This window comes from Pezoporus flaviventris, unplaced genomic scaffold (genome assembly GCF_033815535.1).
Source record: "Pezoporus flaviventris isolate CSIRO_AGI_PZ_B2104156 unplaced genomic scaffold, CSIRO_AGI_Pfla_v1 ptg000148l, whole genome shotgun sequence".
NCBI lineage: Eukaryota > Metazoa > Chordata > Aves > Psittaciformes > Psittacidae > Pezoporus > Pezoporus flaviventris.
In genome coordinates, this window is record NW_026892696.1 from 422,263 (window position 1) to 439,838 (window position 17,576).

General features: G+C 48.9%; 1 protein-coding gene across 7 annotated transcripts in view; it reads left to right on the plus strand.

Annotated features, from left to right (window-relative positions):
* The window catches only part of PAX7 (paired box 7), a 99,334-nt gene that overhangs the window by 63,897 nt on the left and 17,861 nt on the right, over window positions 1-17,576 (plus strand). The gene's annotated exons all lie outside the window — the stretch shown is intronic.

The window sequence follows — 17,576 nt, forward strand, 5'->3', positions numbered from 1 at the left end:
GGAAGCAGACTTCCATTCTCAGCTTGTGCACTGAAGTCAGTGGAGATCCCAGGATATAACAGTTTTCTGTCACCTCATTAGATAGAGCCTTAACCCTTCTCTTTGGTTTACTTGCTGTAATCTGTATCCTGAAAATTAACAGCCAGGACTTGCATTCACGTTGTGCCTGGCGTCCTGGAGAGGTACCAAAGACATTTCACTTTTGTCCTCAGTCACTTGTGAAATACAGAGACATGTGAAGTGCACTATCGCAGTTGTTTCAGTGTGGCTGGTAACACTGTTTAAGACAGGAAGGGCAAAATAATATGAAACTACAAGGAGAAATTAGGTAGGCATCTGAAATGAAAAGCCTACAACTGCTGAGAGAGGAGTCCAATAAATGGGGACATTAGAGAGATAGATAGATTTTAAGGTCCAATAACTTCTAATCTGTCAAGTGTGAAAACAGACATTGAGTGTCAATGGAAAGAGGGAAATTTTGCAGCTTCTCTGAAATGGTATAAACCCCCCACTTTTAGCTTTGAATGCTCATGAGATGGAAAATGTAAAAAGGGTGGCTGGCATGAGGCTGAATGTTGCCTCAACCAGCATCATTTGTGTGGGAAATAGGGGGACATCTTTCTGACAAGGGCTTTCTAATAGCACTGGGTTGAGGAGAGGAGCAGACAGTATGGAATTCAAAGGCAGGCTGCAGGTTAGATGGTCCAGGGCATGTGATTAATTCAGATTATCACAGGTGAATTTAGCTCCACAGAGTAAGGGTGAGATCCACGTGATAAGCTGCACAAGCATTAGGCATACACAGGTCTATCATGCAATTTCCATTTCTGTAGCTTCATCATCTTCTTACTAGTTCTGCTCACTAAATCAGAGGCTCATTGAAATGGCCAAACCAGTGCTGTATCTATGCTTATCCCTATCCCAAATTACCCTGCCCCAGGCACAGGCTAGGGGAAGGTGAGTCCTGATCCAATAAGCCCTTTGTACGGGAAAGAGAAGATGCATTATCTGGCAGTCCCGAAGAAAAGAAAGCTTTGCACCCCCAAGAAGAGGAGGTTCCTACTTTCCTAATGTATTTAATCATGTGAGGGCCAAGACATCAGCATATAAATTCTTCCATTTCTTTTGTGCATAGAAAGGCTAACCCAGGTTATTTTATGACTGCTTTATATTTACTTATCTGCTCCCTTCCTGCCTAAATCCTCTGCTGTTCCTAGTGGAAGGATGCAAGACATACTCCAAACAGCATGAATGAGAACTCATAGAAATGTCCTCTTATATGGAGCAGGGTGGGTAAAAGCTTCGTGAGGTTTCAGTATGGGATGCTCTGTGTTATTTATCATAGAATCCCAGACTGGTTTGGGTTCGAAGGGACCTTAAAGCTCATCCAGTTCCAGCCCCTGCCATGGGCAGGGACACCTTCTATTAGAGCAGCTTGCTCTGCATAATTCAGCTGTCCCACAGCATTACAGGTAAACCCTCTTGTGCCTCAACCCTCTCATCCTCCTGTGCAGTTATCGGTGGCATCTGGTTGCTCTCCGCAGGGGTAAACATTAACTACAGGGAAGGAGTGAGTTCAGGAGATAGACAACAATTGGCAACTTAAAATGATGGCAATTTGTCTGAGCTGCAAACAGACAGTTCTCTGGTTTCAGCCCTCAGCAGCAGCAGGAGGGACATTTCTTTGCAGTTTAGACAAGGAGGTGGGGGCCAGCCTGGCCCAGAGCTCCCAGCATTTGCTGCCGCTCGCTATCCAGTTACCGCGGATTGGGTGTCCCAGCCAGAAAGCACCAGACGGGCTCGGTGCTGGCAGCTGAAATTCTAGAGGGGAAGCGTGGTATTTCCATTCTCACAACAGAGAGAAGGGGATTACGTCTGGCCACTGCGGGCTCCGTCCCCCCCCACGCACACGCACTTCAGTGCCCCCCCTCCTGACAGATTCCTGCAAGTTGTGCCCAGCCTTCGCGTGGGAAAGGGCCACATTTCTTGCTTGGGTTCCAGCCTGGAGCACACAAAGCCTTGTGCCTGTTCTGCCCTGCTGCTGGGTCCCCAAAGCGATTCCCATGCAGTTTCCCTAGTGTAGAGGCCATTCTGCCTCTGTTCCAGACCTGAGACTGTCGAGGAAGGAGAGGGAAACAGGGAACTTTTGTCCCCAGTTGCTTCATCCCATGTTGATGGTTTTTGTGATGCTTCATATGAGAACACCAACTTGGCTATGAAAAGGATAGTCCTATGTGCTTAAACCACTATCAAGCATGATCTCTCATGTCATACTCCTTCCTAGACCTCAGTGAGAGCCCTCAGGGTGACCCAAGCACTGATTAGTGCTGGTTTTGTGCTGGGAGAGCCTTTGTAAGATAGAAATCTTGCTCTAAGCATTGCCTGTTGGAGACAGCCAGCTTCCCAGGCTGGCCAGCTGCTGCCAGATGAGTCACCTTCCATCTGTCAGGATGCTCTGGGTGGCTGCAGCAGTCATGGATCATCAGCAAGTGGGTTGGAACCAGAACATGCGGCAACGAGGTCCCCATCGCTCCCCAAGGCTGTGTGGGTTAGCAGCAGCTGTCACAGATTCAGCTGGGCTGACTCAGTGGCTTGTAACTGCCTCCAGACTGGTGTTAATGCCTGTGCCAAGAGTTAGCAAGGGTATAAAGACCGAAAGTGAAGTTAAATCTGAAGAGTGAGTAACCAGTTAGCAGTCATACAGAGTGTGATTTCTGGCCCTGGAGCTCCTGTCTCATCATTTCTCACAAGAGTGGTTTATAACCCAGGGGTGTGGGATTTCATAAATCCGTTGTAAATGTTTTCAAGTCATTTTCATCCTACAGAGGAATCATCTTCCATTTATCTGAGAACACCTATCAGCCTCAACTAGAACAAGGCCAGGCACCAAGATGTCCTTAGCCAGGTCATGCTTCCCACTAGCAGAGAGAGCAAAGTCTGCATCCATTTATGAATTTCAGACCTGTGCTAGTGAGTATCACCCTTCACCATGGCTGGGATAAGGCTGGTGACAAATAGCTCAGTGTAATGGTAAACTCAGTATCAAGCCCAGTGACATCTTGATCAGCATCTGACATTCCTTCAAGGAATGTAGATGCTACAGCATGGGATGAGGTGGGAGGAAATTAAGCAGTAAGTGAGGGCCACATATGACTGCTTCTCTGCCATTATAATGATGGGAGATGCCCTGGGTGCTTTCCAAAGAGGAAAGAAGTTGGGCCACAGTGCATTCTCCTTTCCTGTCTAAGCCCGTCTCTTCTGCCTTTTAAAATGTCTTCATGTTCGTAGGATGTTGTCCACTCAAATTTCTGCTGCCCTTTTAGATCCAGGTCTGTATCTTAAACATATCTGACCATTCACTGCAGCATGTTGGGGTCTTACAGGGGGTCATTCAAAAGGAAAAGGTCCTTACTTTGTTTTAGGTGGCCCCTGTGTGGCTGGAGAACACATTGAGGTATAGTTAAGAGTCAGGAGTTTCCTGTACTCTCAGAACATGTTATTTCTGAGACTTCTGAATCTTTTAACAAACCCACAGGATCACCCAGAGATTAAGACAATTCCAGGAATAGGAAAAGCCAAGAGAAACTTGTTCACCATCTCATATTTGTTGCTTTAATTTTTTTAGGGCTTTCGGTGGCTTTTTTTGCTCCTTCAGCAAATTCATTCCCAGTGTAATGGCAGTATCTGAGGTCAGATTTTAAACCCTCTCTGGGTTTATCACCATTTCTTGACTGTGTTTCTGGAGCAACACTTGAGGCACAGGCCAGGCTCTGCCCACAAATTCCCACTCTAAAGTCAGGGACCTTCATAATCTCCATAGCCACAGCAGAGTTTTGCTTCTCCTGACATCATCCCTCCACTGTCCAGGCTAATGTTTTCCTCAGCCTCACTGGGCTGGGATTGGAGATCATCTGAATCCCTGTCAGGAGCACACTGATCCTGGCAGGAGCAGAAGAGCCAGCTGAGCCCTGGTTTTGCGGGGGAAAGCTGGCACTTGGGAAGGACACGATGTTAGCTGGCCAGAGGGGAGCAGCATCCCGATGCCTGGCTCCAGTGAGACAGCGCCTCCTCCATCAGTGACATGGATCCCTTCTGTCTGCTTCCTTTTCTTCCCTTCTTTTTTTCTCGTTGGAGACACTGTGCCTATAATAAGCATTCAAAATGAGTCTTGCTGGGCCAGGAGAAGGGGAGGGGAAGAAAGGGGGAGGAGAGAGAGGATGAGATTTGGAGGGTGGGGGGAAAGGAGAGAGAAAAGGAGGAGGGGGGTTAAATAGCAAAGAATTAGGGAAAAAAAAAAGGAATCTGATGCAAATCACTAGTAGAGAGAAAATTATGTGCAATTACCCAAGCGATACTGGGCAGCCGTGCCCACCCCAACCAACAAGATCTCATTAACAAGCAGAAAATAAGATTGAAATGGTGTGTAAAAGAGCTGAAAAATGAATTTGAATGCTGCATTTGTCCACAATTACCCCCTCGTTCACACATATTTTATTGCAATTTTTTTATTATTCTTAATCTTTCCATCCCTCAAAGCAGATTGGGAACATCCTGGCATTACAGTTGCTGAGGGAGGAAGCATTAAGGATTCCCTGTTTCCCTGAAAGGAGACCCTTCTCTCGCTCAGATTCGAAAGGGTTGGGTTTGGATGGATAAGGATTCATTTCTCCGGCTTATCTTTGTGTAGGAACATGTTCTTCTAATGTTCTTTAACCCCTGACGCTCTCGGGTGCCACCTCACACGAGGCGTTTTCTTTAACCTTGTCTCCTGGGTTCTTTTCCTCCCTTTTCCATCACTCCTTCCCCTTTCTCCTACCCTCCTTTTCCACTCCAGGTTTTTATCATATGGTCTCTGCCCTCTTCCCCCACTGCTGCCTCCTCCACATTCCCCCTGCAGCCCCATCTCTCTAGAGGACCACGATTCCCTCAACTGAAGTGTCTGCCCTTCAGAAAGCGGCTGATGTCCCTTTTCCAAGCCACATTTATCCCTTTTCCAAGCCACTTTTATCCCTGTTCCTTTTCTCTTCAGCCTCCCCACGACCTTGGGGCAGATTCCAGGCAGGATTTTTGGAGAAGGAGGTAAACACATGCTAAAATCCATGCCCTTTCTTTGCCAAGGGGATGGAGTGGGGGCATGGGAGCTCCAGGTTTCTCTCTGGGAGCAACTGGCTCTGCTGCGTCTGCGTTGGCGTTTTCCCTTAGCTGGGTGTCAAATGCAGCTCCGTGTCTCTCAACTTTTAACCTACGTGTGTCCCAGGAAAGCTGGGAGTTTTTTCCACTAAATTTCTTCCTTTTTTTCCCCCCTGTTTAACCAAACAAAGCCCATCTGCTCTTGTCAGTTACACGCCTCTGCTCCCAGCAAGGGGAAGAGGGGAGAACAGAGCATTTTTCTCGTGTGAAAAGAGATAGGTATTTATTTGCCTGATTCCTAGTGATTGTTTCTGTTCTGTAGGGTGGGAAGGGGGAAATTCATATCTGAGGGTCCACCTCACTTGATGTCATTCTCGAGGTTTCATGAGCTTCCTTGAGTGATTTGGATGCTCTGGTCCCACTGAAGGCTGATCAGAAGCAAACAAGGCAGCATCTTACTACTTTAACCCAAACTCTTACGCTCTGCGTGGCATTGATTGTGTTGATTCCCACATGATTTCCACTCCACACATTCTTCTCTGTGTGGATTGAAAATATTAGAAACACTGAAGGATTTCAGAGCAAAGAGTTGGTTCCTGAACCTTGAATTCAATAGGAACTTTGTCATCAGCTTCAGTGGGTCCAGGATCAGCCCCCGTGGCACTGTAAACTGTGGCTCTTTGTAAACTCGGCTGTCAGAAGTACTGGGAGAAAAGGGAATAAAGAGAAAGTAGGAGAAGAGATAGAGGCAAAAAGCTAAGGAGAATGACAAAACCAATGACAGCAGGAAGAAGAAATGCAGGGAGGTGTGAGAGTGCCTGATAAGCCCCCAGACATCGGGGCAGGGAGCAGGTCTTTAAGGCACCCAGGGCTAAGACATAGAAATCTGTATCCATAAATTTTCAAATATCCCTTCCCAGACCCCACTGCTTGCTCCCAGAATGGTGGGAGCACAGCCAAAGCAGGGTGGGTGGAACAGGCATGGCAGGGAATGTCTTTCCTATGGAAATCCAGACAGGACTGGTGCAGCTTTCAGCTGTGCTGAAACACCTCTCCCCTGGGTCCTGTCTCTTTTCCACACCAGGGAGGGTAAGGACCTGACCAGGAGATTTGGAGAATTCAAATGCAGGATTTCAAATGCTTTATGATTAAGAAGGGAACTCGAGACAAGGCAGGCAGGGCAGATAGAGCAGAGGAGAGCCAGCAGCCAGCCTGGTGATGGGCACTGCTGAGCCACCGCTGGCATTCAGTGTTCCGCTGCCTGGCTTGAGGAGCTGCAATAACCCAGGGAGCTGGTGCTGAGCTGCAAGAGGAATCAAGGGACCACAGCAGGGAAAGCCCTGGAATGAGGGATGTGAGATAGAGGGGAAGCTTAAAAGGAAGGAATGCAATGAAAGGAATAATTAGGACTCAGAGGCAGGGGCATGCGCGCGTGCTCTCGCACGCCTGTGTGCACAAGGGCATCAGTGTCCTGCGTGCGCGTTGTGTGTGTGCACACCAGTGTGTGTGCCCATGCATTGTGTGTGCCTATTAACATCTAGGAAGGGTGGAACAGCTGTGCTCCAGCTGTGCCCTGGCTGGGAAAAGCCATCTCTGGCAGGAAAAATCTACAGCAACATACTTGGCGGTGGATCAGGCACTAACCCAAACCTGCCCCCTTCTTTTGTTCCACAAAGAGAGGTTGTGGAATGAGGGTTCAGTTCGGTGGCTGTGACAGAACAGCAGAGATACTACGCTGGGATAGGAGGTGGGACCATGTGTTGCAGGTGTACACCGGTCCACTGGTCTCCTTGTGAGCCTCAAACCTGTCCCAGCTCAGGAAAACACTACGCACTGAAGATGGATACAGGATCGTGTATTAGTGCCATGCCAGGGGGATATGCTGTGACCTTCAGAGCTGACAGATACAATTTTGAAAGGGGTCATTGTTTAGTATGGCTTATTTTCTGTTTGCTTTACCATGTATGGGTGCTAACAATGCAGGAAACCCACATTGCTCCCATCCCAAAGCCACCCAGTCACTGGGATTACTGGCAGATGGGTCGCAGCATCCTGGGGCAAAGGTTGCAAGCAGGACATTTGGGGCTGAGAGGACAAGGAGGACTCTGGGGGCTGTGGAGCATCCTGGAGGGCTGCCCACAAGGTCTTTTATGTCCTGAAGCACAGGGAGAGGCTTATGGGGGAAACATAACCTAAAGAGATGCGTGAGATAGGTGTTGGGGTATTGCTTCAGCTTGCAGTGCTGTCATCTTGCTGGTTGTCCAGGTGTGAGAGGGGGAACAGTACCTGACTTTGCTATAGGTGCTTTAGCAGATTGGGGTTACAGAGCTGTGCAGGGGCTTCTGTAGTGTACGGGGAGAGTGGAAAGTGCAAAGAATAGGAGATAGGGCTGTGTGTGCAACAGATGAATAATGGGGGCCTATCAGGTTGTGGGGTGCGTGCCATGTGGGGGTTTCCACCTCGCACACTGAGGTTCCTCCTGCTGCAGGGTGCTGGTTCCTGCCTCCATCAGACAGGCGTGCAGGAGATCAATTTACAGCAGGGGCTGAAGATCAGAAATCCTGGCAGGGTCTGGGCTGGGTGAGCAGTAAATTGATCAAAGGTGCAGAGGGTCTTAGCTCGCCGCAGTAAGCTGGAGTCAGCCCTTAAGCCTATCCAGTTTGGAGATGAGGGGGATCTTATTTCAGGGAATAAGTACCTGAAAGGGAGTCGTGAGCCACATAGGGGAAAGGGTGGGGAGATGCTTGCCAAGCATGTACAGGAGAATCACAAGGGCTGCTTTGAGAGATTGAAGGGGAAGAGGCAAGACTGACATGGAGGGGCTTGGGGTGAAATTTACCCACCAAGGCAGCACAGAGCTGAAACAGGGATGTCAGAGTGGCCCACGCAGTGGGAGCTCTCACCATGACTCTTGCTTCAGTGCACTGCTTGGTCTGGGACCCACTGAGGTGCGGAGCCAAGCCTGGGTTGAGGCAGGTCCTGTGGGGAGCTTATCTGCAAGACTGAGGGAGATACCTGCACTGCTGCGTGCCCCACACCTCCCTTTGCGGGGATGCTCCTGATGGGGACTGGGGAAGAGGGAGAGTAAAAGCTGCTGCTCTCTGTCTTTCCCCTGAGATGTGGAGCAGCAGCGAGAGCTCCTCTCTCTGTGTGTCCCTCCCAGCTTTGCTTCTCCCTCTCCCTTCCCTTCGTTCTCCCTCTCCTCTCTCCTTCCATTTGATGTGGAGGAGAGCTGTCTGCCACTCGTGCGTCTGTACCGAGAAGGGATCAGAAGTTGCAGCGAGCGCTCGGCGCCTCTCCTTTGATCCATGTCCTGAGGCCTGCTTGACAGCGAAAAAAAGCATGGAGACAAAACGACTCAGTCAAAGTGATTCCTGACAACTGTCTCCATGAGATAAGGAAGCGCTCTGTGTCTTGGTTTTCTTTTTTTTCCCCCTTTTTAATACCGCCTCTCCGTTTCCATAAGAAGCCGAGTCACTTTAAACCAGAGGAGCCAGCCAACAGGCAAGCTGCACAGAGAACAGCCGCGCAGAGAGCGCCTGCCTGAGCCTTATCGTGTTTCCTGTCTCCCTTTCCATTCCTCTCCCCCCTCTTTTTGCCTTAAAAACCATCCTTTCCCCATTTTCCTTTCCCTCCTCTCTCCATGCTGCCGCCTTACCCCAGTGCTGCCTCAAATTATGCAGTTGCAGAGAAAGCCTGGTGCACTTGCAGGTGGCTGGGACATTATTCAGCTCAATCCCAATCACAGGGAGATGCCTTCCTTCCCCACGAGGGGCTGGTGGGGAGAGAAAGCCCTGTGTGTTATCTGACAATAACCAATCCTTGCAGCAGGCTTCATTAATAACAGGGCATTATGCACTTACGTGGTCCTTAGAGCTGTTCCCCTGCTGCTGAGCCCCAGATTGTCTTATTATTGTTTTATTTCTCTTGCCTAGTTCATGTCACGCAGGGAAGTGTTCCCCCCCTTCTTGCCTTTGGGTTGCTTGTGAGTATGAGTTTGCAAGGGCTCAGTGGCACTAATGCTCACTGGAAGAGGCAAGGCTTGGTGTGTGTGTTGGCGCATGGAGGAGCAGGATACACACCTTGGAAGGGGACTGTGTTTGCAGCTGGGCTCTCAGGAGGGTCCCCAGACACAAACAGGACAATGCAAAAGGGAGGGGGAGGTGGCCTCATAGACTGTGATGCTGAGGGCAACCTGGCTTGGAGATACTTGGACCACTTCATTCAGGTGAGGAGCTGGGGGAAGGCAGATGTGGCGTGGCTCAGTGTGCTCCTGCACTTTGCCATCCTTAGCTTTGTAAAGCTGGAGGGGGCTTGGGGTCTGCCTGTGGTGACAAAGCTTGGCTTAGGAATGGGTCTAGAGAGGGGTTGTTGGCTTAGGGTGAGGGAGCAGCCCTGTGCTCTGTCTGGTGCAGGTGATGAGGACAGGGATCAGAGTTCATCCTAGCCTCTTTGCCAAGGAGTTGTTCTTCCCTCCACTCCCTGTAATTAAGCTATTGTGGTGGCTTTGCTCCCAAATCCAACTCCATTAGCATGCAGGCTGGGGGGTGGAGAGGATCGAGGGGGGACCCAGGGAGAGGAAGAGATTCCCTTCCCCCCCAGAACCGCACTGTGCTGCGCTGATAAACAGTAAATATCGGGGAACAGGATTTCCACATTATCTGAGCAGGGCAGAAAATCAAAATTTCAGTCTAAATCCGAGGAGACGAGGCTCCTAAGCTGCTCCAGCTGATCCCGACGCCGAGCCCAGGCGCCGAGGCTCAGGAGGCACGGAATCACAGGGTTTTGTTCAACAGAAAGGAAGAAAAGCAAGCAAAAAGAGGAGAAAAGGCAAAAAAAAAAAACCCAACCCAATCTTTAGGGGCTGACTGCAAGGAGGGGAGAAGAAGAGGTGGTGCAAAGTAGAGCTTTGTGTGGTGTTGAGGAGGAAAGAAAGCCCCGGGTGTATTGGGGAGGGGGTTGGATGCTGCCCATCCAATGGACTTTCCAAACGGTGGCTCTGCCTCGGCACAGTGTTGCTTTGGGGATGGACCTGTAGGACACCAACAGCTGCTGCAGGATGATGGCAAAACCTTTCATTAGCGATTAGAGTGTGCAGCTGAGCACAAATCCAGCCCCGAATTAGGAGCCACATGAGGTCTTCCCGACCCTAAAAGCCAACACTTGATTCAGCAGCTCTGTTGGGAGCGTGGATCCATCAGCTCTAATGAAGCCCTGGGCCACGCACACTGCTAATAGCATCTCTGTGCCCCGCTCCAGCACAGGAGCTACCCCAGTGGACATCAGCTTCTGCCATGGGACTCATGCTGCAGCAAGAAGGAATTGGTGCGGAGGCTGAACCGCTCTTTGAGGGAGCACAGGGCCCCCTGAGACTGAGCAGCAGTGGGGAGAGAAGGTGAGGGATGCAGCAGAGAGAGGCTGGAGGTGGTCACTCGTCCTGCAGTGGAAAAGGGACATGGTTCTACCTGCTTCTAAAGGAAGGAACCATGTATGGTTCATGATGTGTTTTCACAGTGCTTCCTGCTCTCCCAGGAGCAAGGTGGTTTCAGTGCCAGACAGGGTGAGTATTCCTCAGGCATTCAGCTTAGCTACCTGCTGTGTCCCAGACATTTTTGCATCCTTGGCTAGATCCATGCTCTGTTCCCTACATAAGACTCCATAAAAGCATTGCTTACTGCACAGTCTGTAGTGCCAGGTTTTTATCCCAAGGGAATGTGGTTCAGCCCCATTTTTGCACAGCACCAGAGGCTTTGAGCTCTCCCTGGAGCTTTTAGTCATTGCTGCTTGGAGCAGTGAAGAAGAAAAAGCAGGGACTAGGTGCAGGAAATGTTTGCTTAGTTTCTGTGCAGCCAGTTGTGTTCCATCTAGAGGCCACAGGCTCAAAACACAGACAGCAACCAAATTCCTCACTCTGAGCTGCTTCCTTAGCTCTCAGTCTTTGCCCAGCTCCCATGAATGCCCATTCCCCTTTCCCTGCCTCATTTCTACACCCATCTATAAAGTGGCATCTTTCATACAAAGAATTTTAGGGTCTGTGTTCCAGCTTCAGTAGGTTTCTAGGGTAAAATCCATACCCTATAGATCCAGGGGCCATTGGTGCAACTGAAACCCCAGTATTCAGCTTTCTTACAGGCAGCGCTTACCGGTCTCAGTAACTTCAGTGCTTGAGTGACTTCTGGTGCCAAGGAAAGGAGATGGTTCTAGTTCAGATGAGGAGAAAGCAGGGGTTACAGATACCTGTTGGAAACATCAGATTCTTTCCTATGGGCAGACTGACTTTCACTTGTTAAATATGGGAGCTTACAGGATGCTGCTGCTGGCAGAGGATGTCCCAACCCCTTTGCACTGTTGGTTCAGATCTTGTTCTATACTATTCTCAGTATCCAGGCAGGTGCAGAGGGGTGCTTTTCCTGAAGTATTTGTCCTTTACCTTCTTACACAGACACCCCAAAAGTCCTGAATCCGAACATATGAAAGTCAGAATTAGGGTGGCTTCTTTCTGGTCACATCAGCTGGGTCTGAGGTCAGTGCTACCAGAGTGGCCGAGCCATTTTCCATCACCTGAGAATCTGTTCATGCATTTTAAAGAGAAGTGCCCCACATCTCTTTACAAATTAAGATCTTAATCCCATCCTTTGAGACTGGTATTTCAAAATCCCTTGGCATGCATGCAGGGCTTTCTTCTGCTGTTCAGCAGAGTGAGCACTGCCTTAGGTTTTACTGTTTGAACAGGCATCAGCACAGAGTTTTGGCCTCCATTAACGACAAGAAAGGCTGATTTAACACTGAAACGTGCTGGACTGCTAATCAGCACACACTGATGTATCAAATATATCTCACCCAACACAAACCCCATCCAGGGGATATATAGAAAGTCATGGAAACACAGAATGGTTTGGGTTGGAAAGGACCTTAAGATCATCCAGTTCCAACCCCCTGCCATGGACAGAGATGCCTCACACTAGACCATGTTGCCCAAGGCTCTGTCCAGCCTGGCCTTGAACACTGCCAGGGATGGGGCATTCCCCACTTCTTTGGGCAACCTGTGCCAGATATTTACCTCTAAATATCTTCAGTGTCTTCTTCTATCCAGCCTCTTCTACCTGAGGCACTGAGCCTCAGCCAGCTCTTGCTCTTGGTCTGTTTCCCATCGCATCCATGTCATGACACCAGCTCTCCAGCCACCTTCTCCCAGGTGATTGCCAGTCCTCCCACCTTCCCCACCAGCTACAGCCTCTTCCTCTTTCCCCTCCTAACCCAGCTCCTGTGGCTGTCCCTGCCTGTGCTTTATTCCTCCCGGGGTCTCTGAGCTGCAGTCCCTGCAAGAGGCTTTCTCAAACCACTGGAGAGCTGCAGGCTTGTCTGGAGGGCAGGAGGTCAAGCACTAGCAAGTGTTTCCATTTAGTTCCAGATACCAGCCTGACAGGTGGGTGCCTCTTGATTAATTCCCAGCTCCCCTAAATGCTCCCATCATCATGTGTTGTGGTCCTGTTCAAGCCTAGGCACAGTTAAGGCAGGGAAAAGGAGAAGAGTGGAAGGCATTAAGTTCTCTCCATTCTCTTGCAATGGGAGTGTGGCCTGAAACAGTTGCAGATCTTCACCTCCGGCACTCATCGTGGTGGCAGTACTTTTGAGTAAAGATGTGTGCTTGGAAAGTACAGGCAGAAACCGTCAAAGCCCCAGTTCTCCCAGTTTGGCTGCTATGGTGTTGGTTTGAGCTCTATCTTCTTGCTAATCTGCAGCTAAATGTCCAGCTGAGATTGATACGGTGCAGGAAAATAAGGATTTGGGATCAAGGGAGCTTCCTCATCATCTGAGCTGAACTGAGCCTTTTGAGGTGGGCACTGAAGAGGTTTATGAGCTCTGTGGTATAAGGTCTGGCTGCTGGCAGGTGCCTCAGTCAGCTTGTGCTGGTTCCTGACCAGTAATGGCTATGGTAGCATGATATTGGTCATCCTCAAGACAGCACAGTCACACCGTGGTGATTCTCCCTTTCAGACTGTTGTCATTTAAAGAGAGAACATCACCCAAATTCATTCCATTAAGAGCTCAGTCATCTGACATGCTCCATGTGACAAGTGCAGAGACAGGCCTCAGACAAACTGAATCATTCTCTGTTGACACCATGGGCCATGGAGGGATTTATTTAGTCCTTACTGGAACAAGTCTTTTGCGAGAGTCCAGATCCAAGGAGTTCTCCTTCCTTCTTCCTCATTCCCTCTTTCACACACACAGGTGTGTAGCGGTGTCCAGAAATCTCACCAGAACATCTCTGCAAACATCTGAGCTGGGGAAATTCCCAAGGTTTAAATGGTTGAGTGAATTTCAGAGAGTAGGTAAATCCCATTTACCCAGTTAATGCTGCATTAATGCTGCAAGGATGTGCCAAAGGTGTCAGTGGAAGAGCTCAAGAGAAGGAAAGTGATTTAATCCCTGGCAGTGTTCAAAGCCAGGTTGGACAGAGCTTGGAGCAAGCTGCTCTGGTGGAAGGTGTCCCTACCCGTGGCAGGGGTTGGAACTGGATGATCTTAAGGTCCTTTCCAACACAAACCCATCTCTGATTCTCTGTTTGGGGCAGCAGAGAACTGGAAGTTGTGAGATTCATGTCCCCTGCTATTAACTTGGTTGCCCAACCCTGGCAACTACTTACTTTTGTCTTCTGTATTTTCCTGTCCATGGAACGGGGAAGGTTAGCATGGATTCTCCATGCAGGAATGCAGAGAGGCTACAGTCACAAAAACTGCAAAACACACTGAAGAGCAGAGAAGGACAAATCCAGGCCACTTCAGGTGTTACAAGCTCACGAGCAGCAAAGCATCAGCAGTGCTGAGCTCCTCAGGAAGCAGCCAGGGCCTCAACACTACTTTTTCTTCCTTAACCCCCCACCCCAACTTATTAAAATGTTGCCTGGTTCCATCTCTTGCTTATTCAAACAGTGCCAATTTCCGTGGCTTCATATCAGCTCCCAGCATCTCGCAGCCTCAGTGCTTGGGTTATGTGGGAAGAGAGAGTGGAATAAAAACCTGCAAGCCAAATAAAAGCTGTTATCTGACAGGATCTCTCCTGGGGATCTCAGTTATTAAAAAAAAAAAAAAGGAATCATTTTTTCTCTTAGCTGCTGTTTGTTAAATGTGCAGGAGCCATAGGCAAATTCTTGCTAATTTTGTGCATGCTTTTATCATCGTGGTGATTCACTGGCAGCTTTATCCTCCGATAAGTGGATTAGTTGTTGAGCTAAACAAAAAGGTGTTTGACAACCAGGAAGCTCTAAAGAACATATTTGTTTTCCAAAGAATGGAGCTGTGTTTGTTGCTCAGTGCAGTGTGGGGTGTTGTTGTGCATTTCATTAGCCAAAAGGAAAGGCCTCAAAGCTTTTCTCCCTTATATAAGGCTGGGGTTCAGTAGGAACATCTCCCTCCTATTAGTGGCAGGTTGTTGTTGTTGTTGCTATTATTATATCATCATCATCATAATCATCATTATCATTTATCATCATTATTATTATTATCATTATTTTTATTCTGATAGTTTGTCCAAGGAGTGATGCAGATTAGGCAGTGGCTAATGTGGTGTCAGCATGAACATGGCATCTTTTGGCAGTGGGGCTGAGTAGCCACCAGCTTCCCTCAGGATTAAGCATCACATCTCAGCTAGACTTCTAGCAGAGCCCCATGGCTCACAGTTAGACCTGGACTTGTAGGGCTGGGAGCTAAATTGAGGGCACACAGAGATCAGTTGAGCCAGTGGATGAGAAGAGGGCTAAAATAATGAGCTTAACTTTATCTGAGACTTTCATCGTTGTATCTGAGCATCTCATCATCCTGGGATGTGTTTCTCCTCATGGTACCACGGGGAAGGTTGTTATCTCCAAGGCCAAGAATGGAGGCACAGAGATTTTATCCTGCTTAAAAGTGAGGTAGGAACCTGAGACTTTGCCAAGGCCCTTTGCTGGCTCCAAATGCCTTCTCTGTAACAGTGCTTCTTATTCAGTAACTCTGTGTTTCTGTGCATTGTATGTTCGTATCAGTCCTTTAGAGTCCTCCCTTTGCCATATCAGCCAAGTGCCTGGGAGATGATTTTTCCCTTGGAGCTGCAGGGAGCTTGGTGACAGTGACAGTGCTTGGAGCTGAGCTTATGGTCTCCAGCAGTGACTGTAGGCAGACTCCTCATGAGGATCTAGAACAGAGTGCTCTCCTGTTTTCAGCTCAGAGGATCTCCTTAAGAAAAGGTGGTTTGTCTGGTAATCCTCAGTGGATATTTCTTCCAAATACTTATCCAGATTCCTCTTCCATCCACAGAGCTTCACATCCACTGCTTCTTATGGCAAGGAGTCCCACAGGCTGACTCCATGGAGTGAAGCACTGCTTCATTGCTTCCTATTTCATCCTTCCTGCCTTCATCCAAGGCCTCCTTCTGGAAGTGATGGGGAATAGTCAGTTAATATTCACCCTCTCCATGTCATCCATGATTTCTTAGACTGCCATCAGATCCGCACTGCCTGGGGAACCAGGAGAGATGCTAATGGATTCCAACCCACCTTCACCAGCAGTGCTGCTGGTGAGGTGGCTTTTTTGCCCACCATGCTTGGGCCAGAGCAGTTGTGTTGTAGTGATACCCTGGGAAGGAATGATACGGGTTTGTAGAAGTGCATTTTGTACTTGAGCAAGGGTAGGAGGCACTGCTCAGGCTTATAAACCTCTGTGGATGCTCCTGATAGCAGTGGGAGATGTGTCTCCTGTGGAAATGAAGCATTTTGCATCCTGATGCCAAACTGTATGTTCTCGGGTGTCCTTTTGAAATACAGACAACCTTGGTGATAAGAACATAATCCCAGTGCTTGAAACAGATAGCTCCATCCCTCCTGACATTTGTTAGGAGCCCACAGAGCTGGAAGGATAGTCAGCCACGCCATTCCCATCCCCTCAGCTTTACTCGTGCAACAGCCGCATGCTACTCCAGTAAAGCTTGTTTTCCCCCAGCAAGGGGCTAAAAGCACCCTGAGAGCAGCCCCTGGCTGGGAGGGTGATATGAAGAGGGGGCAAACGTGGTGCCATGAGGAAGGGGGGAGGGCTGGGAACAGGTCTGTGGTCTCCAGCAATTGCTGTTCAGCTCTGGCATAGATGAAACAGGGGGGAGGAAGGGAAGCAAAGGGGGAAAGCGGCAGTGGAAGAGCGAAAGGTCCCCAGCTGGCTGTTAGTGGCATCTGCACTCAGAGTGCAGACTCCAGCTGAGAGCTATTTCACTATTTATTTACATGTAATTATTGCTATGAGGTGCAGATATTAACACTGTCAAGAGCAATTTGCCCTGACATTTTTCACTTGCTCTGCTCCCTGACGGTTGGGCTTTGGTGGGATTTTTTTCCCCTTCTCTCTCCATCTCACTGCTTCACTTTGGGCTTTTTAATCCAGTGCCCTTCCCAAGTCATTAAACTTGGAAATCTCATTGTGGGCAGAGAGGAGCAGCTCCCACCTCCCCTCTCCCCATGCTCTCAGCCCCACCACCCACCTACCAGCAGTTGAAGCATTTCCACTCTAAACAAACCAAATTTACCGGTGGCCGCGTTTTCAATTCAATGCAATCTCCAGCATTAACCTTTGCTTTCGACGCTGCATTTCAAACACACTGAAACCTGCCCAACCGTTTATTAGGGGGAGAGTTGCAAAGTGCACACACAGAAAGCAAATGCAGAACAATAGTTTTCAACGCAGTGCTCACACCAGCATCAAAATCGCAACCCAAAAGGTGGGTTGGGACCAGTGACTGTTTCCTACTGCTTTAGGCCCTATTTCTTTCCCTCCCTTCACTCTGCTCCTGCCTAAACCATCTGATTTCAATAGCTGGTGACACTTTAGATTAAGACTTCCGGCCTATGCTCCAGCCCTGACTTAATGAGACAGTTGGTGTATGTCATTTAATAAATACCAATTGTGCATTAGAACTTATTTGCCAAGCAGGAGCAGTGATGTGACAGGCACAGCTCACCGCAGCCTGCTTTGCTCCTCAGCCAGTATGGTGCTTGTCATCGTTTAGCATTTGTTTACTCCACAATAGACCATATTCCTCCTGGCAAAGCTCCACCACTCGGTGACGCACACTTGGGTTTCATAAAGCAGAAGGAAGAAGTGAGGTGGGTATGAGAGTCTGAAGGACTATGCCATGGGGTTGTGTTTGTGGAAGGAGTCAATCATAGAACCATATGGTTCATAGAACCTGCCAAGGTTTGGCTTGGGAAGGGACCTTAAAGCTCATCTTCAGTGCCTGTGCATGGTGAATTTTGGGAAGGAATCAATTAGTAATTCCCATTCCTCCATTTTATCTGCAGCACCCTCAGCCCTTGTCTTCATTCTTAGAGTTGGACCAGGCTTGACTTCTACTCTCTTCACGTTGCAGGGGAAGGGATTTGGGAATCTGGTATTTTCCCCCTCTTGCTTTCCTGGTTTGCT